Source organism: Pelodiscus sinensis, chromosome 1, assembly GCF_052426305.1.
Source record: "Pelodiscus sinensis isolate ZL-2025 chromosome 1, ASM5242630v1, whole genome shotgun sequence".
NCBI lineage: Eukaryota > Metazoa > Chordata > Testudines > Trionychidae > Pelodiscus > Pelodiscus sinensis.
This window is the reverse complement of record NC_143052.1, coordinates 292,159,616-292,171,699: the sequence shown is the minus strand read 5'-3', so window position 1 is coordinate 292,171,699 and position 12,084 is coordinate 292,159,616. Positions and strand designations below refer to the sequence as shown.

General features: G+C 41.6%; 1 long non-coding RNA gene across 1 annotated transcript; it reads right to left on the bottom strand.

The window, feature by feature from the left end:
- Positions 1 to 2,744: 2,744 nt before the first annotated feature.
- On the bottom strand, positions 2,745 to 11,584 carry LOC112544946 (uncharacterized). The gene is made up of 3 exons (XR_003088326.3): positions 11,527 to 11,584; positions 8,988 to 9,148; positions 2,745 to 3,145 (listed from the first exon to the last, which is right to left on the bottom strand). It is a non-coding gene; the product is annotated as an uncharacterized LOC112544946 (long non-coding RNA).
- Between the last annotated feature and the right edge of the window lie 500 nt (positions 11,585 to 12,084).

Below are 12,084 nucleotides of genomic sequence, written 5' to 3'. Positions count from 1 at the left end.
GGACAACATTTGCAAGATTGGGTTGCTAAAACAAGGGACTTGTGCAAATGAAATCAGGCTCTGGTGCACTTTGTTATAAAATATGTTAAAAAATAAAATAAATTTGGTCTTCTTTGCTGATGTCTTGTAGGGCATATATCAACCAGGAAAGACGTTTTGCATTGGATCTCCTTTCCATAGAATTAAATTGCAAAACTCCCATTGGTACAGAATGGGACCTTTTTCATGACAATGATGAAATTGGTGAAGTCTACTGGAATAGGACTGGCCCAACCATAGCTAGAAATGATAGATTTCAGTGTCTGCAATCAAGATTTTTCCTTCAGCTATAAACAAAAAAAGCTACATTTTGGCATATAGGAGCTTTTCTCCTTTAAAACACAGCCAACTACCTGCCTAGTAGAGGCCTATAGCTATGGACCTTAAAGTGTATCACAAATCAGTACCCATAGTTCTCACACACATACTTATACCCTGTAAATACTGCTAAAGGTTGAAAGGAAGCAGATATTATCTCCTAATGCTCCCATAGACAGTACCAGGCAGGTGGTAATGCATGGTGCCAGGCCTAACCTGTAGAAAGAAAAGCAGTACTACAGCAGCAGGCATCAGATTTGTGTTCACTTTGAGATCTACTTTTTTATTTTGGTTGTTGTTACCCTAAGAGCTGGAGACCAACTATTCCACATTATGAACGATTTATTTGACTCCTTTCCTGAGTTTCAGGTCATAATGGAGCTTTGTTATCTTTAATAGATTCGTGTAGTCCTTCCCCAGTGCCTTGTCAAATAACAACACATGCAAAGCAATAAAAGGAGAAAGAGAGGGGGGAAAAAACCAAACTCAAATATCTAATATGTCCAGATTGGAGTGGAGATGCAGAGGAGGGAAAGTGTTTATTGCCCTGTCCTGAGCAGAATGAAATAATTTATGTACCATCTACATGCAAATGCATTTTTCATTTAGGTAATAAACTGCATCCTTGTATAATTTAGCCAAACAATGGAGCTGGAAGGACAACACTGCTAATCTTCAAAAATCAACCGTGCCTTTTCAAAAGGGATTTTGTCTTTCTGCGAATTGATCAAACTTGACAAGTAATTTCAACCTAATGTTCACGGCCACCCTCCTCCCTCCTCACCATCTGTAGGTGAGAAATCCTATTTTCTGGTAGTGACAAGGTAATGGAGGAGGCTGCAGACATCTGTAAAAGAGGGAAGAAGTAGTTTTCTCAGCTCTACAGAAAAAAACAAAATGTATTCAGAAGGAAATGAGTGGATTTATTTTAAAAGGAATGATAAATCCCCTTCTCCTTTGTCTGTCCATTAGGTCTCTGACTTTTGTAGCTGTCAGGCTAACAAAAAGTAGTACAAAATTAAAATGTCTCTGGATTTAAAATACAATGGTGGAAATGCTCCAGTGGCATTTCCTTGTTCTCATTAACAAATACAGTAAAAGCCTTCAGAATACATCCATTCTACCAACTGACTGCGTCAATGAAAACTGAATTACAGGCAAAGAGACTGAATTTAAACTCAATTTGCTTCAAGATTTATTATAAAAACAGCTTTGACTGAATATGATTCTGTCCTATACCAAACAATGGCTAAGAAATTGGAAAAAAGGTGAGTTATCGCCTTTCATCCAGGGTCACAAATGTGAGTGATTTTAAGCAAAAGCAATTGCACAGTTGCAAGGCTCTCTAGTGAATTCTGTTTTCTTTGAGAAAGTATGTTGCTAACCTTTTAGGGCCCAATGACACCCATTGCTCTGAGGCTGCTGCAGACTGCTCTAGTGAGGCAAAGCAGCCAATGAATCGGGTTCCTAAAATCCACTAGCCGGGGTTATGCCATACCTCAATGAGTACAGTCAATATAAACAGCCAAATCCAGAGGCCTTTACTCCCTTTCTATGTGAACACACTACTTGTAGATGTTGTGGCCTCCTCCTTGCCCACCCCTACCTCTACTCCCCAGAGATAAGACATAGGAATTTTTTCAATGGGAGGTAGGGGTTGCACACAGATCAGCAGGGACACCAGAGGTGAAATAATTGTTTCCTATGTCCATTCTGTGCTTGGAGTGTGAAGGGACTGGAATCTGGCCACTGGTCAGGCTCTATCGGACTGGGAGCTTGCTTTTCTGTGTACTTTTGGCCCTTTTTGATTTTGCAGTCCCATTATTTTTATTATTTACAATTATTTATGCAAAAGATGCTAATGGCTGGTACATCAAGTGGTCTGATGTACTGAATCCTAGAATGCTCCAGGAAAGCTGCAGATATCTGTGCCACTAGCAATTATCTTTAACAGTCATCGAAAGATGGGAGAAATCCCAGAGGACGGGAAAATGGCAAATAAAGTGCCCATCTATAAACTTGGGAATAAGGACAACCTGGGGAATTACAGACCAGTCATCTTAACTTCAGTCTCTGAAAAGATAATGGAGCAAATAATTAAGCAATCAATTTGCAAAAACCTAGAAGATAATAAGATGATAAGTAACAGTCAGCATGGATTTGTAAAGAACACATTATGTCAAACCAACTTAATAAAAATCTGCCTAGTTCCAAAATCTGATACTACTCGACAAAGGGGCAACAATGCATATTGTACAGTAGCTCCAAAGGGTTATATTTAGGCCCAGGGCTCCACTGTGTTAGGTGCAGTACAAACACATAAGAAAACACAATCCCTGTAGGTTACAGCTTTCGATGCATTTCTACCTAACCTCAGGTGTGCAGCAGAGATGCAGTTTTGCTCCAGCACTATTCTGTCAAGCCATCCACTGTCTGTGAGGACTTGTCACTCCTTACATTGGAATCAAAGTTATTCAAGAAGTGTTTACCAAACAAGACTACACAGATGACAATATCCTGTTTGTGGAGACGTCAGAACAATTCAGCCCCACTCTCCAAGTCGCTGGGGTTGAACATCTGGTATTAGAAGTCCAAGGACCAGAACCTTAGAGCTGGACGACCAGAATTTTCACTGCAGGTGGGTTCAAGTACCATGGAAACCAGTGACCTACCTAGGCTGCAAGCTTAACTCAAGCAGTGACAGCAAACGGGACATTCTTTGATGAATAGGTTTGAGCCTCTAAAGTGGGGAGCATGCTCAGTTCTCGCTGAGATGACTGGGAGTACGCTGTTATAAAATAAAATAAAAAAGTACAACAGAAATTTCTAGAAATACATTTCTACCTTATGATCTACCTCTTTTTCTTCTTTAATCACATTGGGACAGGATTAGAACAGCACATATTTTGTGATGTTCCAGATTTATGGAGGGTTTATAGCCAGAAATTGGCTTCCGCTATTATATGAGGATGGCGGGTTTCAGTGCAATCTTGTTCAGGCTTGTAGCTGAGGTTTGGACAGATATGAGTAATTAACACATGGAGGGAAGCTTTATTTGTGCAAGACAGAATTGGGGATATGAATGAATCATCAGATTGAAAACAGAATGTTTGTGCTAAATAAGATAAGTAAATAAGTCAATAGGCTAAGAAGGCAGAATGTCTAAGCCAACTAAGACAAGAGGAAGAACATGCCGGGAACTATTTACTATGACCTAGATAACAAGGAATAAACTACATTAGAAATGTAGAGATGATGTAAAGGGGAAGTCGAACCATGGTCAGTGTGTGGACAGCACGAGCTGCACAGGGATTGGTTCCTGCAAATAACTAAGCCAATCCAAAAATGCACGATGCAATGTATAGTAAAAGCAATGAGATACTTAACGTGCATAAAAGGAGAGTCTCTGAGTAACTTTGGAGCTGTGATGTACCCTGCATCCATCCCCACTGCATTTAAATCAGATCAACACACGTTCCATGGCTGTATGCCTAATAAAGATACGTTAATGAGGAAGGCTGGAGTTAGATTGAGTTCCTAGGATGGTGAACATCTGATATCTGGGAAAGAAGTCTGGGAGAGAATTCCAAGCAGGCTTTCATCCTGGTGAATGAAAATTTCTTTGATACTGTAAGTGCATGGGGTGGGGAACCTCTTTGGGGCCAGGGGCTACTGACCCACAAAAAAATCAGTTGGGGGCTGCACACAAGTGAGAAGAAAAAAAAAACCAAACCCAAAAAACTACCCCTCACTGATGTGGCCACAGTCTATGACAAGACTGTTTGCTGGTCACTCAGAAAAGGAATTGAACCAGGAATGCAATCTTAAGTATTTAGATCAGATTAGACTAGAACAGCAGTCCCAATGCTCCATAGAAAATCTTCCTTCATTAAATCTCAAAATCCTCTGGTATATTGTGAGGAGAAACTATCATAGAATCGTAGAGTTGGAAGAGAATGTAGGAGGTCATGGAGTCCAACCCCCTGCCCAAAGCAGGACCAATCCCAACTAAATAATCCCAGCCAGGGCTTTGTCAAGATGGGACTTAAAAACCTCTAGGGATGGAGATTCTACCACTTCCCTAGGGAACCCATTCCAGTGCTTCACCACCCTCCTAGTGAAATAGTTGCTCCTTGTTCTGCCATCCGTCTCTACTGAGAACAGCCTCTCTCCAGCCTCTTTAGAACCCCCCTTCAGGAAGTTGTAGGCTGCTATCAAATCCCCCCTCATTCTTCTCTTCTGTAGACTACACAAGCCTTTATTATGTTCTGAGCTAAGAGTCAGCATCTGAAATTACTGCAGATTTGCATAAAGTCATAAAGTCCTAAAAGCCTGGAAGTATCAGTGAGATGGGATTCAATCAAAATGCTCATAATTATTCTGAGGGATAGGGGCACATGGAGTGGCCGGAATAATCCAAAATAGATGATGAAATTTCCAGTGGCTCCTCTGATTAAAACTGTAAATCCGTAACTCCAGCCCTAATCCCTCTGTGCAAAATTAAGATTAGAAGGGGTTTCAGAACCAATAACGCTGTCTTCCTCTCAGGTTACATGTTAAATTTCTGTCTCCTCCCAGGAGACAGACACATGGATATTGCTTTTGCCCTCATGCTACTTAGAAAGGTATGGGAAAGTAAACATTACTGATTGTACAATAATTTGAATAATAGAACAGGCTTCCTTTGTGTTCCTGGATTATTGTATTAGTTTACTGGATGCACTTACACATCTTGAAAGGATGGATGAATGAGGCTATTTGAAGTTCTCAGGGTCACTACCTTTTTCCATTATGTTAAGACAGTGGATGAAACTCTGCTTTCATTTACATCAATGTAAATCTCTGTGTAATTCCGCTGACCACACTAGATTAGCTCTAGATTCACGTCAGTGTTGGTACAAATGTAGTTTGGCTCAGTAACTCCCTACATTGTGCAACATTTTTCTCCCTCAGCCCCCCACACTTTTATCAGTGGGAGCATGTTCAAAATGGAAGCGCTTCTTTCAATAGCTAAACACATTGGGCCTGAGGGTATGTCTACACTACAGCACTAATTCGAACTAACTTAATTCGAATTATTTAATTCGAACTAAACTAATTCGAACTAGTGCATCTAGACCTAAAAACTAGTTCGAATTAGCATTTTGCTAATTCGAACTAGCATGTCCACATTGAGTGGACCCTGAACCGGGGTTAAGGATGGCCGGAAGCAGTGCCGGCAGGGTATCAGATTAGGACTTAGAGCGTGGATCTGTGGTCTCAGGCTAGCCGAGGGCTGTGCTTAAAGGGACCCCACCCCCACCCCGGACAGACAGTTCTCAGGGGTTCCCCGCTTGCAAAGCAGTCCTGGCTTGGAGTGCCCTGAGTGCCCACACTCGGCACATCACAGCACTCGGCCATCAGCCCGGCTGCACTTGCTGCAGGCTGCCATCCGGGGGGGGGGGGTTAATCGGGGGGCTGCAGGAGAGTTTCCACCCCGAGGAGACCGCAGAGCCACTCCAGTCCTCCCCATCGGGGCTCGTACCCCATTCCTCCCTCACCTTCTTCCACTTACCCCTCCCTAGCCCCCCTTCCTGATGTACAAAATAAAGGACACGTGTGGTCAAAAATAGAAACTCTCTTTATTTAACAAAACTCGAGGAGACTGGGGAAAGGAGGTGGGAGGGGGGAAGAGAGAGGGTGGAAGAGGGGAGGGCAACTAAAATGATCAGGGGTTTGGAACAGGTCCCATATGAAGAGAGGCTAAAGAGACTGGGACTTTTCAGCTTAGAAAAGAGGAGACTGAGGGGGGATATGATAGAGGTCTATAAAATCATGAGTGGTGTAGAGAGGGTGCATAAAGAAAAGTTCTTCATTAGTTCCCATAATAGAAGGACTAGAGGACACCAACTGAAATGAATGGGTAGCAGGCTTCAAACTAATAACACAAAGAAAATAGTCAACCTGTGGGACTCCTTGCTGCAGGAGGCTGTGAAGGCTAGAACTATGACAGAGTTTAAAGAGAAGTTAGATAAATTCATGGAGGTTGGGTCCATGGAGTGCTATTAGTCATGGGGTAGGAACGGTGTCCCTGGTCTCTGTTTGTGGAAGGCTGGAGATGGATGGCACGAGACAAATGGCTTGGTCATTGTCTTTGGTCCACCCCCGCCAGTGTACCTAGTGTTGGCCGCTGTTGGCAGACAGGCTACTGGGCTAGATGGACCTTTGGTCTGACCCCGTATGGCCATTCTTATGTTCTTATGTTCTAAGCTCAGGGTCGGGGGTCTCACTGGACCACCTTGATTTTCATGCAAATCTGCTCCTGGGTGGCCAGGCTGCCAGCTATCCTGCCCTAGATGGCCACTTTCCTGTGTCTAGTGTGGAGGTCGTGGACGTTGGAGGCTTCCCCCCAAACCTCGATGAGGTCCACCATCTCTGCATTAGACCAGGCCGGTGCCCGCCTCTTGCAGCCCCGGGCAGGCTTCTGGGAGCCACCAGCCTGGTCCTGGGAAGAGGCGGAGGGCTGGGTGGCAGCGGGTGGCTGGTTCATGCCGTGCCAGGTGCAGGGTCTGCTGGCTGGGTGTTGGCAGAATTGCACCTGGCATGGGCACCATAGCCAGACCGTGGCCCTTTAAGGGCGCCGGGGCCGGGAGGGGGGCAGACAAGTTTCCCTGGTGGTGCCCAGAGTGGCCACCAGGGCAAGCTGGGAAGGGCTAGCCTCCCACTAGTTCGAATTAAGTGGCTACACAGTCCTTAATTCGAACTACTTAATTTGAACTATGCGTTAGTCCTCGTGGAATGAGGTTCACCTAGTTCGAATTAAGCGCTCTGCTAGTTCGAATTAAGTTCGAACTAGCAGTTTGTATGTGTAGCGCCTATTAAAGTTAATTCGAACTAACAGCTGTTAGTTTGAATTAACTTTGTAGTGTAGACATACCCTGAGACAGATGTTGTTCTAGCCTTGATGGAGCAAGATGTAAGCATGTGAGAAGCCCCATTGATTTCAGAGTGAGTAATCACATGCTTAAAGTTAAGTACATGCCTACATGGTTTGCTTGAGTGGAGTCTTATCATGGTTTTACACTGGCATAATTCAAGTAATGAAATTACTTCTGGTTTGCAATGGACTGAGATCAGAACCAGGCCTATAAGGTTTCTTTAGGCAACCAACAACATAATTAAATAAGTGAATAAAATTTAAGAAACAGGCCTGACTCAACTTTCATTGATGTCAATGAGTTTTTTTCTTGAACTTTACCAGGAATTGGATTATACCCTTTAAGATGTGCACTGAGGGGACATTTCTCCTGTTTCACAATTCAAACTGTTTCATTCACTCTGCAGCGCTGCAGGATGGAGCTGTCATTACGAAGAGAGAAACTGAGTTTCAGAGGGGTATACTGGGATTTGGGAGGGAGCCTGTTCATCAAGCAGAGGATTGCATGTCACAGAGTTGATGTGATCAATGTCTAGGGGCAGAGGGTCTTAGCTGCATTGCCCTTTTAGAAACCTCTGCCGACAGGTCTACCAAACAAGTTCCAAAGAGAGTCACTCGCATGAACGCCTGTCCTACCAGCTGATGAAAGGTACTGCAATGGGCAGCTCCCAGTGGAACAGGGAAAAAGATGAGAAAACAAAGGAGAGAGAGAGGAGAAATAGCCATTTGACTGCATCCACTTAGTACATTTTTTTTGTCAGCCAAATCCTGATTGTGCTCAATAATAGTGTCTTAGTGCTATTTTGTTTCCAAACAAGTGAGAACTTTGAAAACAGGTCAGAATCCTGCTGATATCTTTACGGTATGCTTCTGGGAAGAATACAAAGCATATTAATGCCTACTTAGTTTGCACAGCAGAGCTGTGTTTTTGGATTATTTTTCTCATTAACAGCACAGACGTACTAGTGCGTATTTCAGAGCTATTTATATGATGGGCAATGTTAATGGAAATATAATAGAGTGAGATGCTTTTAAAAATACCAGATTTAGCAGAGTCAGAAAAAAGACATTAATGAAATTTTAATGAAGTCAGCTTGCAGGAATCTTGCAAGTAATGATTATTCTTATTCCATAGTCAGGCTAAATAACTTTGTCACTACTGTTTTGTGTTTGCCAGGTGTTTATTAATAGGATGAGCAATGCACTGGAGGATGATTTTCCAGAAGGAGAAACAAACATTGTGGGCTATTAACTGTCTGCTTTGACTAAGATCTTACACACACATAATGCATGGGCACACAAATATTCAGACACATATGTGAGTAGGTTTCGAGTTTGCTATTAAATGATCTATACATCAAATCTCTGACATGCTGACACAAGCAAGGGAGATCTTCATAGCTTTTAAAAAGTAAGGATTGAACTATACTAATAACACTTACCTGGAGTTTGTCTAGCTGTTTTACAAACAGTAATTAACAAATTCTCACAACATCCCTATGAGGTGGACAGGTATTGTAATGAAGTAGCTCAGCGTGTGCATATATCACTTCTCTCTACTGGACAGTAGTCCTATGCTGTCAAGCTCTCCTTTAACTCAACTGATAAAGGAATATGTTTTAGAGTAGGAGGATCTGAGTTCTCTCACTATAGCTCCTGTAAAGTTCTCAATGCCCATGCAGCATAATGAAAGGGTTTGCTATCATATTATTACCTGTGAGTTATATGGGAGGAAACTGAGGAAGAAAGATTTCACTGAACCAAGGCCAAAGCGGGAATCACTGTCACTGTGTAGGTTTGCAGTTCAGAAGTTCCTGTCTGCCGGTCCTCTGTCAGTTCACACTTCCGTTGGGCCCACTGTACTACCTTTCAAATCTGTAACGCATTGATCAAAAAATTGCATCACAATAGTTTATAGTAGCGAAAACAATGGAAATCTTATAAGAGGCAGCTTGAAAAGAGAGAGATTTCTAGTGATTCCTTAACCTGAAGATGCCTAAAGATCTTCCCACACTGGTCCAGTCTTGTAACCCTTTTATACAAACATAATTTCTACTGAAGTCAATAAGGGCCAGGTTTTCTGATCTGCCAATGATACTTGGCACCACTGGAGAAGTCCAGTAAAGAATTCCCGTGTGCAGGAGATCTCTTGGTAGACATAAAGCCACCTGCACCAGCCACCCCATCACCCCTGTATTAGATTAATAGATTAGTAGATTTTAAAGCCAGAAAGGACCAGTATATTCATCCAGTCTGAGCTCCTGGGGGAGAAAAAAAAGGCCATGCAATTTCACCCAGTAATTCTTGCATCAAGCCCCAAACTCCTTGCTGAGCTGGAGCGTATCTTTCAGAAAGACATCCAATCACTCAGAGTTTTGCCAGCGAGACGATGAAGTACTCAGGTGTGGTGTTGCTATGGGGATCTGCTTTCATTATAGGTCATTCTTGCTAGTATACATAAGCGCTGTCAAACTTTAATGTATTAATTTCATGCTCAGTATTTTCCCACATTGTTACTGCTTATTCAGAGAAATGATACAAGTTTAGGTATATTTTGTGTGTGTGTACTTTGGCAGACTAAAGCTCAGACAATATGCTTACATTTTACAGGTTATTGCTTGATTTTTTTTTCCATGTTTTGCAGTATGGGATTTCAAAGGGTTAATGTGAAAATTGGAAGAGAGATCTGGCCACATAGAGTTTGTAACACACATGAAATCAAGTGGACCTCTCTGACATGTGGAAGTCCAGCTAGAGACTGTCATTTTATTTCCCCTCCTCCCCTGATTTATATTGTCATTTGTTTGTTTTTTGTTTTGTTTTTTTGTTTTTTTGTTCTCCAATATACTGTGAAATTTAAAATTAAAATTCCATTCTGAGGGGAAAGGGAAGATACCATAATTTAGCCAAGCTGCTGGGGCAGCAGAGAATCCCCCAGCAAAGAGACTGTTTGAATCTGCCCTTTAAACTAGACTATGTTATTCCAAAAGGTGTACAGTATTGTAAGTAACCTCTAGTGCCATTTGCAATATTGCTTCAGGCTTGGTTGCATGCAGCTTAATTTCACCAGCTACTTCTAGCTAAAAGCAAATTGCATATTAGGAAATAACACTGCAGACATGGATCACAAAGAAAATATTTTCCTTGTCAGCTGTAGCCTCATATACAGAAGTTGATTAAAACTATGGGGTCCTGTTGGATGACTACTTATCAATGCATGCAATAGCAAAAGCTGGTTAAGCATATATCATTGTATTACAATGATTTTCATGCTGTTTCCCGTCATAGTTTTGTTTTTACTAAATCTGATAGGCTTTCATTTTAGCCAAATGATATCATTCTCTTAGGTAATGCAAATGAAATGGATTAATTTAAATCCTCATTACATTGAATTTCCCTAGCTGAGTTCTCTGTGGTTCTTGGACTAGTTTGCTTTGGGTCCCAATTCAGCAAAGCACTCAAATATTTGCTAAAAAGATTTAAAAAAATAGTATGGGCTGAGCATAAAACTTGTGGCCAGGAGAACATGTGTTTCTGTCAGCAGTTACCTGTAAGTTTTCAACTCTGATTTTAAGATATTTTCAAGCTGGGGTGTATTTCCCTGATGTAAAGCCAATTACTCTTTCTGCAGCCTTCTCCAAGGCATAGAATATGGGATGATTGGCAATTCTGTGACAATTTTTACCCCAGAATTGAGGGTTTCAACTAATCAAAAAGCCCAGTAATTGTCTTCTCTCCTCAAACATCTTCAGGTCTTCCTGGAGAAGCTGAAAATTTTCATTCACAAACCAAATTATTTTAATTGTTTTCATTAAAAGTCAAAATTTCTCTCACATTAAGCAAATCAGCCAACCATTGTCTGACCTGCTCTATATGCCACCTTGCTGTTTCTGTTCTCCCCTGAAAAAAAAGAAGATAATAATGCTAACTTGGCTATTTCACGGGATTAATTACCATCTTTAACATGCTGGGCAGGAGGAAAAAGTTCTGTGTCAGTGTTATTAAGCACAATGTTTAAAAGACTGTTCTTCATCAAAAGCCTAATGGCTGCACTTTGGCTAATAGGAATCACATAATGAGTCATGGTATCGTTCTGTCCTGTGTAACCTCCGTGAAAATTGCTCTTTAAGAAGGCATGCATTGTTCACTCGGAGAGACCTTAAACAAGGAATTTCATGCTGGAATAAACTTGGGGAAAGTTAAACAAGAGAATTAACTTGAGCATTAATTGTCCCTCTTCCCCTTTCTCTTACTTCAGATAAGTGTTTGAATCAGAATACTTTCATTGCCAGTTTCTCCACCTTGATCCAGCAGTGAATTCATATGTCCGTCATTGTAGAATGGCAGTCTGTTGCCATGTGAGTGATCTTGATGTCACAATGTTAGCAGTAAGTTCAATGTAAGGTCAGAGAGGAAAGGGAGAGTTTCTGATTGTAATTAATATATATATATTAATATATATAATCACCAAATAGTGATCTTTAAAGCACTGCCCAGATATAAAATTTGTATCTGCATCAACAAAAATGAGCTGTGGACATCTGCATCCGTATTGGTGGAGGTGGTTACCCATGGATATAAAGTGGATATCTGCTGATTTGCAGGGCTCTAGAGAAATTACATTGGTGGCCTGAGGATCAAGGTCGACTGAAGGACAGGAGGCTGATCTGTAATTTATGAGTACCGTATGTGTCCAGGTTATTGGGATAGTTACTGTTCGGTTATATTGCATCATTGGGATGTTTATTGTATGCACACATTGATTTAGTTAGCAGCAGAGCTGTTAGGAAAGTAGGAAGGCAACACAACAG